This window comes from Colobus angolensis, unplaced genomic scaffold (assembly GCF_000951035.1).
Source record: "Colobus angolensis palliatus isolate OR3802 unplaced genomic scaffold, Cang.pa_1.0 Scaffold366, whole genome shotgun sequence".
In the NCBI taxonomy this organism is placed as follows: Eukaryota; Metazoa; Chordata; class Mammalia; order Primates; family Cercopithecidae; genus Colobus; species Colobus angolensis.
In genome coordinates, this window is record NW_012116999.1 from 532,627 (window position 1) to 542,699 (window position 10,073).

The window sequence follows — 10,073 nt, forward strand, 5'->3', positions numbered from 1 at the left end:
AGTTCAAAATGCAGAAATCACCGGTCTTCTGTGTCCTTCGCGCTGGGAGTTGGAGACTGCAGCTGTTCCTATTCGGCCATCTTGCTCCGCTATATCACATTAAGCATTTTCTTTCATGACCTCATTAACCTATTTTATTCTATTGGTAATTTGAGTAAAATAACATTCAACATGCCCATTTGTGAGAATTGTACTTGGAGATCAAAACAGATGTTGAAGATGTCAACAAGTGTACATAACTGCTTGCCCCCTAAAATATTACAAAGTAGGAAACAATTGTCAGTGTTTCTTCATCTCTCCCCTACTGTACAAAACCATACTTCTTTTCCTTCATAACCATTGTTTTCATGTGGCCCAGAGTCCTTCATTTTGGTTTCAAACCTAGGTCTCTATAGCAGTGTCCCACATTACCAAGCCATGAACTTTACCAGGAAATATTCCCTCTGAACTCCAAAGACCTTTAGAATTAAAATATTTCTTAAATAGAATATAGTCATTTTTCAGATTAGAAAACTGAGACTCAGGCAAAAGTGATCGTCAATGTTAGTTACCTGGAACTGAAATCCAGGTCATCTGACACTCAGTTAGATATTGCTTCCATTTAAAAGTTGTTTTGTTTTTTTTTTAATATTTCTTCAGATGGTCCTGTCTCTCCTGTCATTAAAATCTAGAAAAATACATTCCCTTTAACAGAGAATTCTAATTTGCTCAATTAGACTTTACAGTGTATTCCTTTATAGGTTTCTGTAATCTTATAAGTAACTCTAATTCTCTGACTCTACTCATTTTTACATATATAAGCCTCTCTCATCTTACACAAATCCTCTCCTCAGTGCACTTACTGTTTAAAACACTCCACGCTCTCTTTCTTTTAGAACTGTTTGTATTCAACTCCATTTCCTCACCCCCTGTTTATACATCCATTTCTGTCTGGCTTCTGCCTCCATCATTCTACCATAACTTATTTTACTGAAGATATCAATGATCTGTGTGCCACTAAACCCAAGGGATGCTTTTTAGTCTGTATCTTGACAGTGCCTTATCAGTATTGAGCATGGGTTATCTTGGTCTTTTAAAAAATACTCTTAGTCTTGTTATCTTAGACATCATATTTTAAGGTTTTTCTTCCTGTATGTCTGGGTACTACTTTCTAGTAGCTATTATAGGTTCATGTTATTCTCTTTCTTCAAATGCTTTTGACCATAAAACTTTGTCCTAGGCCCTCTTCTCTGCATGTTGGAAATGTTTATTAGGCACCTCTATGTGCTAAGCACTGTCATAGGAACTGAGAAGAAGCAATGATTAAAACAGATAAACAAACCTTGACCTCAAGGAGCTTATATTCTTACATTTTTTTATCTCTGCTACACACTCCGAGTATCCTCATCCAACCTGTGTCTTTAATCACCATCTCTATATAGATAATTTCAAAATATATATTCTCATCATGGTCATCTCTTACTAAGAAGACATAATTCAAGGTGAAGACTATAGGATGAAAGGAGTCTTGTGGAGACAGAAGGGAGAAGAGTATTCCAGACAGAGAAAGCAGAATGTACAAAGGTCTGAGGCAACAAATAATCTGTGTCTGTAGAGCAACCCAAGCTGAGGTAGGAGATGAAGGTAAGGGCTAGATCACACAGACATTCTGAATCACAATAAAGTGTTTGACTTTTATTACAAATGCAAAAAACTTCATTGATTTACTTTTCAATTCTAGTGAAAATACCGTATTATTTTCATTGGTTTTGCTTTATTGTGTTCAGATTTGATTGAAGAAGCCCTATATTAACCTTTAAAAAGTGTCTATTTTCATGTGTCTACTCTTTTATTATACTTCAGAATAATTTTGTCTATATAAAAACTCCATTGAAATTTGGCCGGGCCCGGTGGCTCACGCTGTAATCCCAGCACTTTGGGAGGCCGAGGCAGGCGAATCATGAGGTCAGGAATTCGAGACCAGTCTGATCAACATGGTGAAACCCTGTCTCTACTAAACTTACAAGAATTAGCCAGACATGGTGGCACATGCCTGTAATCCCAACTAATCAGGAGGCTGAGGCAGGAGAATCACTTGAACCCAGGAGGCCGAGGTTGCAATGAGCTATGACTGTGCCACTGCACTCCAGTGTGGGTGACAGAGCGAGACTCCATCTCAAAAAAAAAAAAAAATTATTGAAATTTTCATTGTAATTTTAATAAGTATGCAGATTAACTGGGGGAGAATGGATATCTTTTTACTGTAGCATCGTTTTATCTAAAAACATAATATACTACTCTTCACTTATTGAATCATTCAGTAAAGTTATACTGATAGATTGAGATAGATAGATTTACACTATACGATTGCTTTTATTTTTATCTCTAGGTATTTCACAGTTGTTATGATGAATGCGATTTTTATTATTATATATTCTAACCGGTTATTGAGTTTTATAGGAAAACAAATGATTTTATATATTAAATTTGTAGTCATGTACCTTATAATACCTATTCATTTTTCAGTTATTTTGCCTTGAGTTTACTAGTAAAACACATTTCCAAATAATTATAATTTTATTTTCTCCATCCCCAAAGCTACAATTTTACTTTTTATTCATGTTCTAATGTATTAAATAATACTTCCAGAAGGGTGAAAAATAAGTGGGTTTGTAGGAGGATTTGCCTCATTCCTATTTTAATGTGATTACAGTTTTAACAGTATATACCACAGATGCTATTAGTTGGAAATACGTATTCAATAAGATATTAAGAAAGATTTGCATTTCTAGGTTTCTAAAATGTTGTCCCTATCAGGAGTAAGTGTTGCCTTACATCAGCTACCTTTTCTGCACTATATAGATCAGTGTACATCTGTCATTTGATCTATTTCTGTTATGAATTTTGTTCATAGATTTCCTTACTATTGTTGAATTCCTGGAATAAATAAATAGTCATTGTTGAATTCCTGGAATAAATCATATTGGTTATGGTGCATTAATCTTTTACTGTATAATGCTGGACTCCATTATCTAATATTTTATTTAGAATTTTTGCATCTACATTTATAATTCATATTGGTCAGTAATATTTTGTGATATTCCTAAGAACTTTTTATATTAGTAATGGATGTTAAATTTTACAACAACTCTATTTAGCATCCACTGAAGATAGATCATATGGTATGTCTCTGAAAACACGATAACTTTGCTAAAAATTTGTTTTTTAATTAGGGTTTGTCAAAGGAAAATATCTTGGGCCCTTTCAAGCTGGGAACTGCTCAGGGCGAATCTGCTTCCCATTCTATTCAAAGTCATCCCTCTGCTCACAGAGATAGATGCATATTCTAATTGCTTTGTTTGGAAACACTTATCAGAAATGCAAAAGAATGCAACCATTTGTCTCTCACCTACCGGTGACCTGAAAGCCCCAGGGATGGAGGGGAGCCCGGATAATTTTTTTTTTTTTTGTATTTTTACTAGAGACAAGGTTTCACCATGTTGGTCAGGCTGGTCTTGAACTCCTGACCTTGTGATCCACCCGCCTCGTCCTCCCAAAGTGCTGGGATTACAGACGTGAGCCACCGTGCCCGGCTGAACTAATGTACTTCTTACATATATTGATTGATGTCTCATGTCTCCCTAAAATGTATAAAACCACGCTGTGCCCTGACCACCTTGGGCACACGTGATCAGGATTTCCTGAGGCTGTCATGGGAGCATTCTCAACCTTGGTAAAATAAACTTTCTAAATTAACTGAAACCTGTCTCAGATTTTCTGGTTTCCCGGGTTATAGAGGACTACGACATTTTTTTGGATGTTTGTAGGATAGTTATATACCTTTGTTATTTAAAAATTCCCAGATGTGTATATACATGGATATTTTTCATTGATTTTGCCAGGAAAATTGTGAGGCCCTCGATCTGTAAACACAAGTTTTCTTTATTTCAGATTTAAAAGATAATTGATTATTTCTTTTGACTCTTCCTATTTCTTCCTCAGAAACACCTATACATTTTAGATTGCATTTCTATTCCCTTTCCTCTGTAATCTTACGGTATTTATTTGTCTTTGTCGTTTTTCTCTGTTATCTGACACAGTTTATTACTCTTTTCACTTATGGGGCTGAAATAATTTTTGACAGTCTTAACTATTTCCTTTACTCAGTTCAAATGTGGCTATTAATTCTATTATTATAGTATAGTTTCCTTGCAATACTTCCTTATTTCAGCCATTATCATTTACATCTGAGCTTGTTTCTTTTTATAATTTTCTGTACCTTTTTTGAAATTATCATACTTCCTTGCAGTCTATTGAAGATATGCAACATCTTTAGAAATTCCTTCAGAATGACTCAGGAGGCCATTTATTTTTCAAATACATATGTTTCCTTTGAGGATGTGAATTTATATTCCTAGTCTTTATTCTTGAACATTTCCCATAAACCCAAAGTGCTTGTGGTTGTGGCAGCGGCGGCGGTGGTGGTGGGGGTTTATGTTTTTCTTCTATTTTTTCTTCAAAGAAGTAAGCTTTATGTGGACTTATTTGGCAGCCTATGAGCTGCCTTTTATTTACTTAAATTATAGATAAATTCACTTCTAAAATCAATATTTGGTAGCAGGTTGATGCGCTTAGTTTTCATCCCAAGTTCACTTTTAGCAACAATCAGTACAACTTTGATGTTTTGAAGTGAGATAATTTTCTACCATTTTGCCTGGTTTTCAGAAAAATTGAGTATACTGCTTCCAAGACTTCTCTCTGTGTCTTTCTCATTCCCCCCGACCTCTCCTCGCAAAAAAAAAAACTTTATCCCTAGGAACCATATCCCTTTGTTCCTGTCCTGTTGTATTTTGATTATAGCCATTTCTGAATGTTTTTAATGAGAAGAGAAGCTGTACTCAGCCTCCTTGTTTCTTCTTGCCTTTTAGAGAAAAGCTGTTTCATGGAGTGAAATATAGAAAGCTCAGCAAGCGAGACCTGAAGTCTTTTTCTTAATCCACTTCCATATTCTTATAGTTAATAGACATTTCTTCCACAATCTAGCATTAGGTCAGTGCTGGTTTTCAACAGTGGCATGAGATTTAACATTAATGTATGCCTTTATTTGGTATTTTAGCAGGAAGCTAGGAAAGTCTGAATTAGGGGCCGTTAATCAGGCATTATTTTAAGCTAGAAATTCTTCTGGCCACTTATACTGATGTCTTATTTTATTGTGCCACAGTTCCTAATATATAGGAATTAAGAAGTAAGACGGTCTTTTAAGGCTCAAGACATTCCTTGTATTTGCTTCTATTTTTATTTATCACTGTCCTCAGTATCTTCAGTTCCTTTTATGTAGAAGTTAACCCATTGTTTTCACCAGATATTTGATTTTAAAAAGGATAGTCTCAAACCGGAGTCCATTAAAATTATTCAAGAAAGTAAAGCACTCTTATTTTCTTATTATCTTAAGGAGAAGTAAAGCATTGGTTTACAAATGTTCCTTTGTTTAAAAATAATTTCTCACATCAGGTTAATGTAGGAAAGTTTATTACATATTACTTAGAGTTTCCAACCTGAAACAATCTCAACTTTTCCTTAAGTATCTCAAAGTGCATAGGGGCAGGCACCAGTAACGACCTTGGGTTACAGTTGGTTTTTATAAAATGGAATAATAACACAGTATTTGGTACCTTATTTTGAGTGCAAAGTTCAAATTTGTGTTCACCGTAGGATTTATATGCAATAGAGTAACTGATTTCTGCTATTGCAGAGCCTATATCAGTTTTAACCAATTTCAAACAAAACATGAAGATAATGAATATCACACATGATATGTTAAGTAATGAATTGTAAGTGTCCTTTATTTTACTACCAAAAAGAAACTGAAAGAACTTTATGTTTAGAATTTATTAAAATATGGATATCCATATTAAATTATAAAAGAAATACTTTCTTTTAAAAAATATAATTTGCCCATGCATTAAAATCAATTATTATGTAGACATCTAACAAAAGCATTATATTTAAAATGTCAATCCAAAAGTAATGCAAGGTGCCATTTCCCAATACTTTGAACATAAGAGAATTCTTTCTTTTTTTTTGAGATAGAGTCTCACACTGTTGCCCTGGTTCCCAGTGGTGCAATCTCTGCTCACTACAACCTCTGCCTCCTGGGTTCAAGCAATTCTCCTGCTTCAACCTCCCAAGTAGCTGCGATTACAGGTGTCCACCACCACACCCAGCTAATTTTTTGTATTTTTAGTAGAGATGGAGTTTCACTATGTTGGCCAGGCTGGTCTTGAACTTCTGACGTCGTGATCCGCCCAACTTAGCCTCTCAAAGTGCTGGGATTACAGGCGTGAACCACTGCGACTGGGCGAGAATTTTTCATTTCATATCCAAAAGAGAGTTTTAATGTCCCTCAATTTTTTTTTTTTTTTTTGAGACCGAGTTTCATTCTTGTTGCCCAGGCTGGAGTGCAATGGCATGATCTCGGCTCACCACAACCTCCTGCCTCCCAGGTTCAAGCACTTCTCCTGCCTCAGCATCCCAAGTAGCTGGGATTATAGGCATGTGCCACCACGCCCAGCTAATTTTGTATTTTTAGTAGAGACAGGGTTTCTCCATGTTGGTCAGGTTGGTCTCCAACTCTCAGCCTCAGGTGATCCACCCACCTCAGCCTCCCAAAGTGCTGGGATTACAGGAATGATCCACCATGCCCAGCCAGATGTAGGTTTTTTCATTATGTATATATTTATGGTGTACAGTGTGAATTTTTTTTTTTTTTTTTGAGACAGAGCCTCACTCTGTCACCCAGGCTGGCGCACAGTGGCACAATCTCGGATCACTGTAACCTCCACCCCCTGAGTTCGAGTAATTCTCCTGCCTCAGTCTCCCAAGTAGCTAGGATTACAGGTGCTTGCCACCGCACCAGCTAATTTTTGTAATTTTAGTAGAGACGGGATTTCACCATTTTGGCCAAGCTGGGCTCAAACTCCTGACCTCGTGATCCACCCACCTCGGCCTCCCAAAGTGCTGAGATTACAGGCCTGAGCCACTGCACCTGGACCAGTGTGATGTTTTGATATATATGTATACTTTCCAAAATAATTAAATCAAGCTAATTAACATACCCATCACTTCACATGCTTATCATTTTTTGTGGTAAGAACATTTAAAAATCTACATTTTTAGCAATTTTAAAATAGATGCCGTTTTTAATGTAAGACCAGAACTGTTACAAAAATACATAGGAAGGGCATGTCCTTTATAACAGACTGTTGTGTGCCAAGTCAGTTTCTCCAATATCAGATTTCACATGTGTAAGTTCTTGCCTAAATTGGAACAGCTCCCAATCAGTTTAGCATCCTACCACCTCCTACTCTGCATTCTAAAAAACCTATCAAGGCAGAATCTTGTCAGATACAGGTGCCTTTTTTTCATTATTATTATTAGGGTGGTTGTCTCAGCCTGAGATTTCTACAAAATTGTAAAAGCTTTAGGGGAGTCTCTCTTTGCGGTCTGAGAGTGAATGGAATTTTACACACAAAAAAGTTATTAGAGTCCTTGTTGGTCTCCTAGTCGTGTCTGCGTGACTAGTCAGCCCTCAAATCCATTCATTCAGGAAATATACTCTGACTTAATGGTGTTAGGAGAGGTTATTTTTAACTGAGATAAGCCAAATAATTTTCTGTTAAGTTGTTCTATACAAGCAGTAATCATGTTAAAGAACCATAATTTTCATACTGAAATCTAAGGAGACAATCGAATACAATCAAATAGTGCTGGGTTTAAAAGCACAGAGACCTGGACTAAGGTCTTTGCACTGTCACTTACTCATCAGAGACCTTCGGCAATTTTCATCTCCTCTCTGGGTGTTAGTTTCCTCATCTGTAAGATAAGGGTACTAGTATCTGCCTTGAGGGTCATGTGGCTTCAATGAGATAGCACACCGAAAATGGCCTGGCATATAGTTGGCATTTAATGAGCACTAGTTTTTTTTTTGCTTAAAGGCCACAGTAACACTGTGAAGGGTGGGAGACAATCTCGGTAGCGATAAGAAGCCTGGAACCCAGAATAAAATGGGTCAGGGTTATAGTCTTTGGTGCTTTGTTTGTCTCCTTCCATGTTCCTTCTCTCACACTTTCCTTCCATTCAGCCTTCTCTAAGATAATGAAAACACTTCCTTGATCATCATTTCTCCTCTAGTGATTTTTATGCCAGCCATAATGAACTCATTTTAGTTTTTCAAATATTTTATGTTCTTTGGGTCTCAGTCCATGCTCTTTCCTCTTTTTGGAACACTCATTACCCAGTTATTTACTCATCTTTTATGTCTTTTTTTAGTAAGCCGTCCATGAGTCCCTAAATTAGGGTTTGATGTCCCTTTTATATGTTGTTATAGCACTTATTTCCTCTATTGTAACATTAATCTATATTTTAATTGCTTATTTGTCTACCTCTTTCCCTACAATGAAAATGCCATGAATGCCAAAGATCATTTCTATATTATTCACTGTGGCTAACACAGTGAATCTGTGAGTAGTAAGTGGTAGTTTCTCGTTTAAGCCATTCATGAAAGAATCATGAAAGACACCCTGCTGTCTGTCCAACTTTGTCAGACTAAACTTGTTAAGTAGAAAGGTGTTGCCACACTAGTGCCCTCACTATTTCATGAACATTTCATGTGATCCATCCATTCCTTTCTTTTGGATACAAAGCATACAAGTCAGTAGCATGATTAATAAGCATCACTTTTATTGGGTTTGGGGAAAATATTTATGTTGAATTAAGTGGTCTGATTAAGAACAGACCACACAACATGATGGAAAAAACATTGGTTTGGGAGTCAGGAATCCCAAGTGCTGGTTCTCCTTCTGCAACCTATTAGACATGTAAAACTTAGTTATGTTTTAGTTCTGTGATTTCTAGTTTCTTTATTTGTGATTAACAATATCATTTCTCAATATTTAATAGAATTATTGAAATGACAAAAGAGAAGGGTAAGCAGGCAAGCACTTTCCTAATATACAGTTTTATCATGCAGAGAATCTGTGATGAAAAGTTTGATTTAGAATTTAAAAAATTTGCAGTATAGGGAAAAGTAAATGTTATTTCCTTCAGAAGAAAATCCTCATTACACAAAACAACCTTGATATGGTTCGGCTGTGTCCCCACCCAGATCTCCTCTTGAATTCCCATGTGTTGTGGGAATGACCCAGCGGGAGGTAACTGAATCATGGGGGCAGGTCTTTTCTGTACTGTTCTCGTGATAGTGAATAAGTTTCATGAGATATGATGGTTCTACAAAAGGGAGTTTCCCTGTACAAGCTCTCTCTCTTTGCCAGTCACCATTTGTGTAAGACATGACTTGCTCCTCTGTGCCTTCCACCATGATTGTGAGGCTTCCCTAGCTATGTGGAACTGTAAGTCTGTTAAACCTTTTTTCCTTCCTATTCTCTGGTATGCTTTTATCAGCAGCATAAAGACAGACTGATACAAACCTCATGTTTAAAAATGTACTAACAAGCACAGATGATGTTTGTTCAATTTTATAATTCATATCATAAAACATTTATAAAATGCAATCATAATTTTTGCTTAATAAAGCTCTTGAATATCTCACATTAGTATCATTCATGTGAATAAAAATTATATGTATGAAAAACAGTCTAATGTATTTTCAAATGTAATAGTAAAATATATTCTGATTTGAAAACTTCAATATATAATCACTAAGTTATTCATAAAATATACCAAATGGGTTTCTAGTCTTTTAAATTAAAACACTTAGTCGAATACTATTTTTAAAATGTTTTATCATTCTTTTAAAAATATACTTTCTATGAAAATGACTTTTGCAGATACTCTTAAAAATATGACTTCTGGGCCGGGCACGGTGGCCCAAGCCTGTAATTCCAGCACTTTGGGAGGCCGAGATGGGTGGATCACGAGGTCAGGAGATCGCGACCATCCTGGCTAACACGGTGAAACCCCGTCTCTACTGAAAAAAAAATACAAAAAGCTAGCCGGACAAGGTGGCGGGCGCCTATAGTCCCAGCTACTCGGGAGGCTGAGGCAGGAGAATGGCATGAACCCGGGAGGCGGAGCTT

The 10,073-nt window shown here is 36.3% G+C and overlaps 1 pseudogene across 1 annotated transcript in view; it reads left to right on the plus strand.

Moving 5' to 3' along the window:
* The window catches only part of LOC105519988, an 87,244-nt pseudogene that overhangs the window by 22,110 nt on the left and 55,061 nt on the right, over positions 1–10,073 (plus strand). The window lies entirely within an intron of this gene.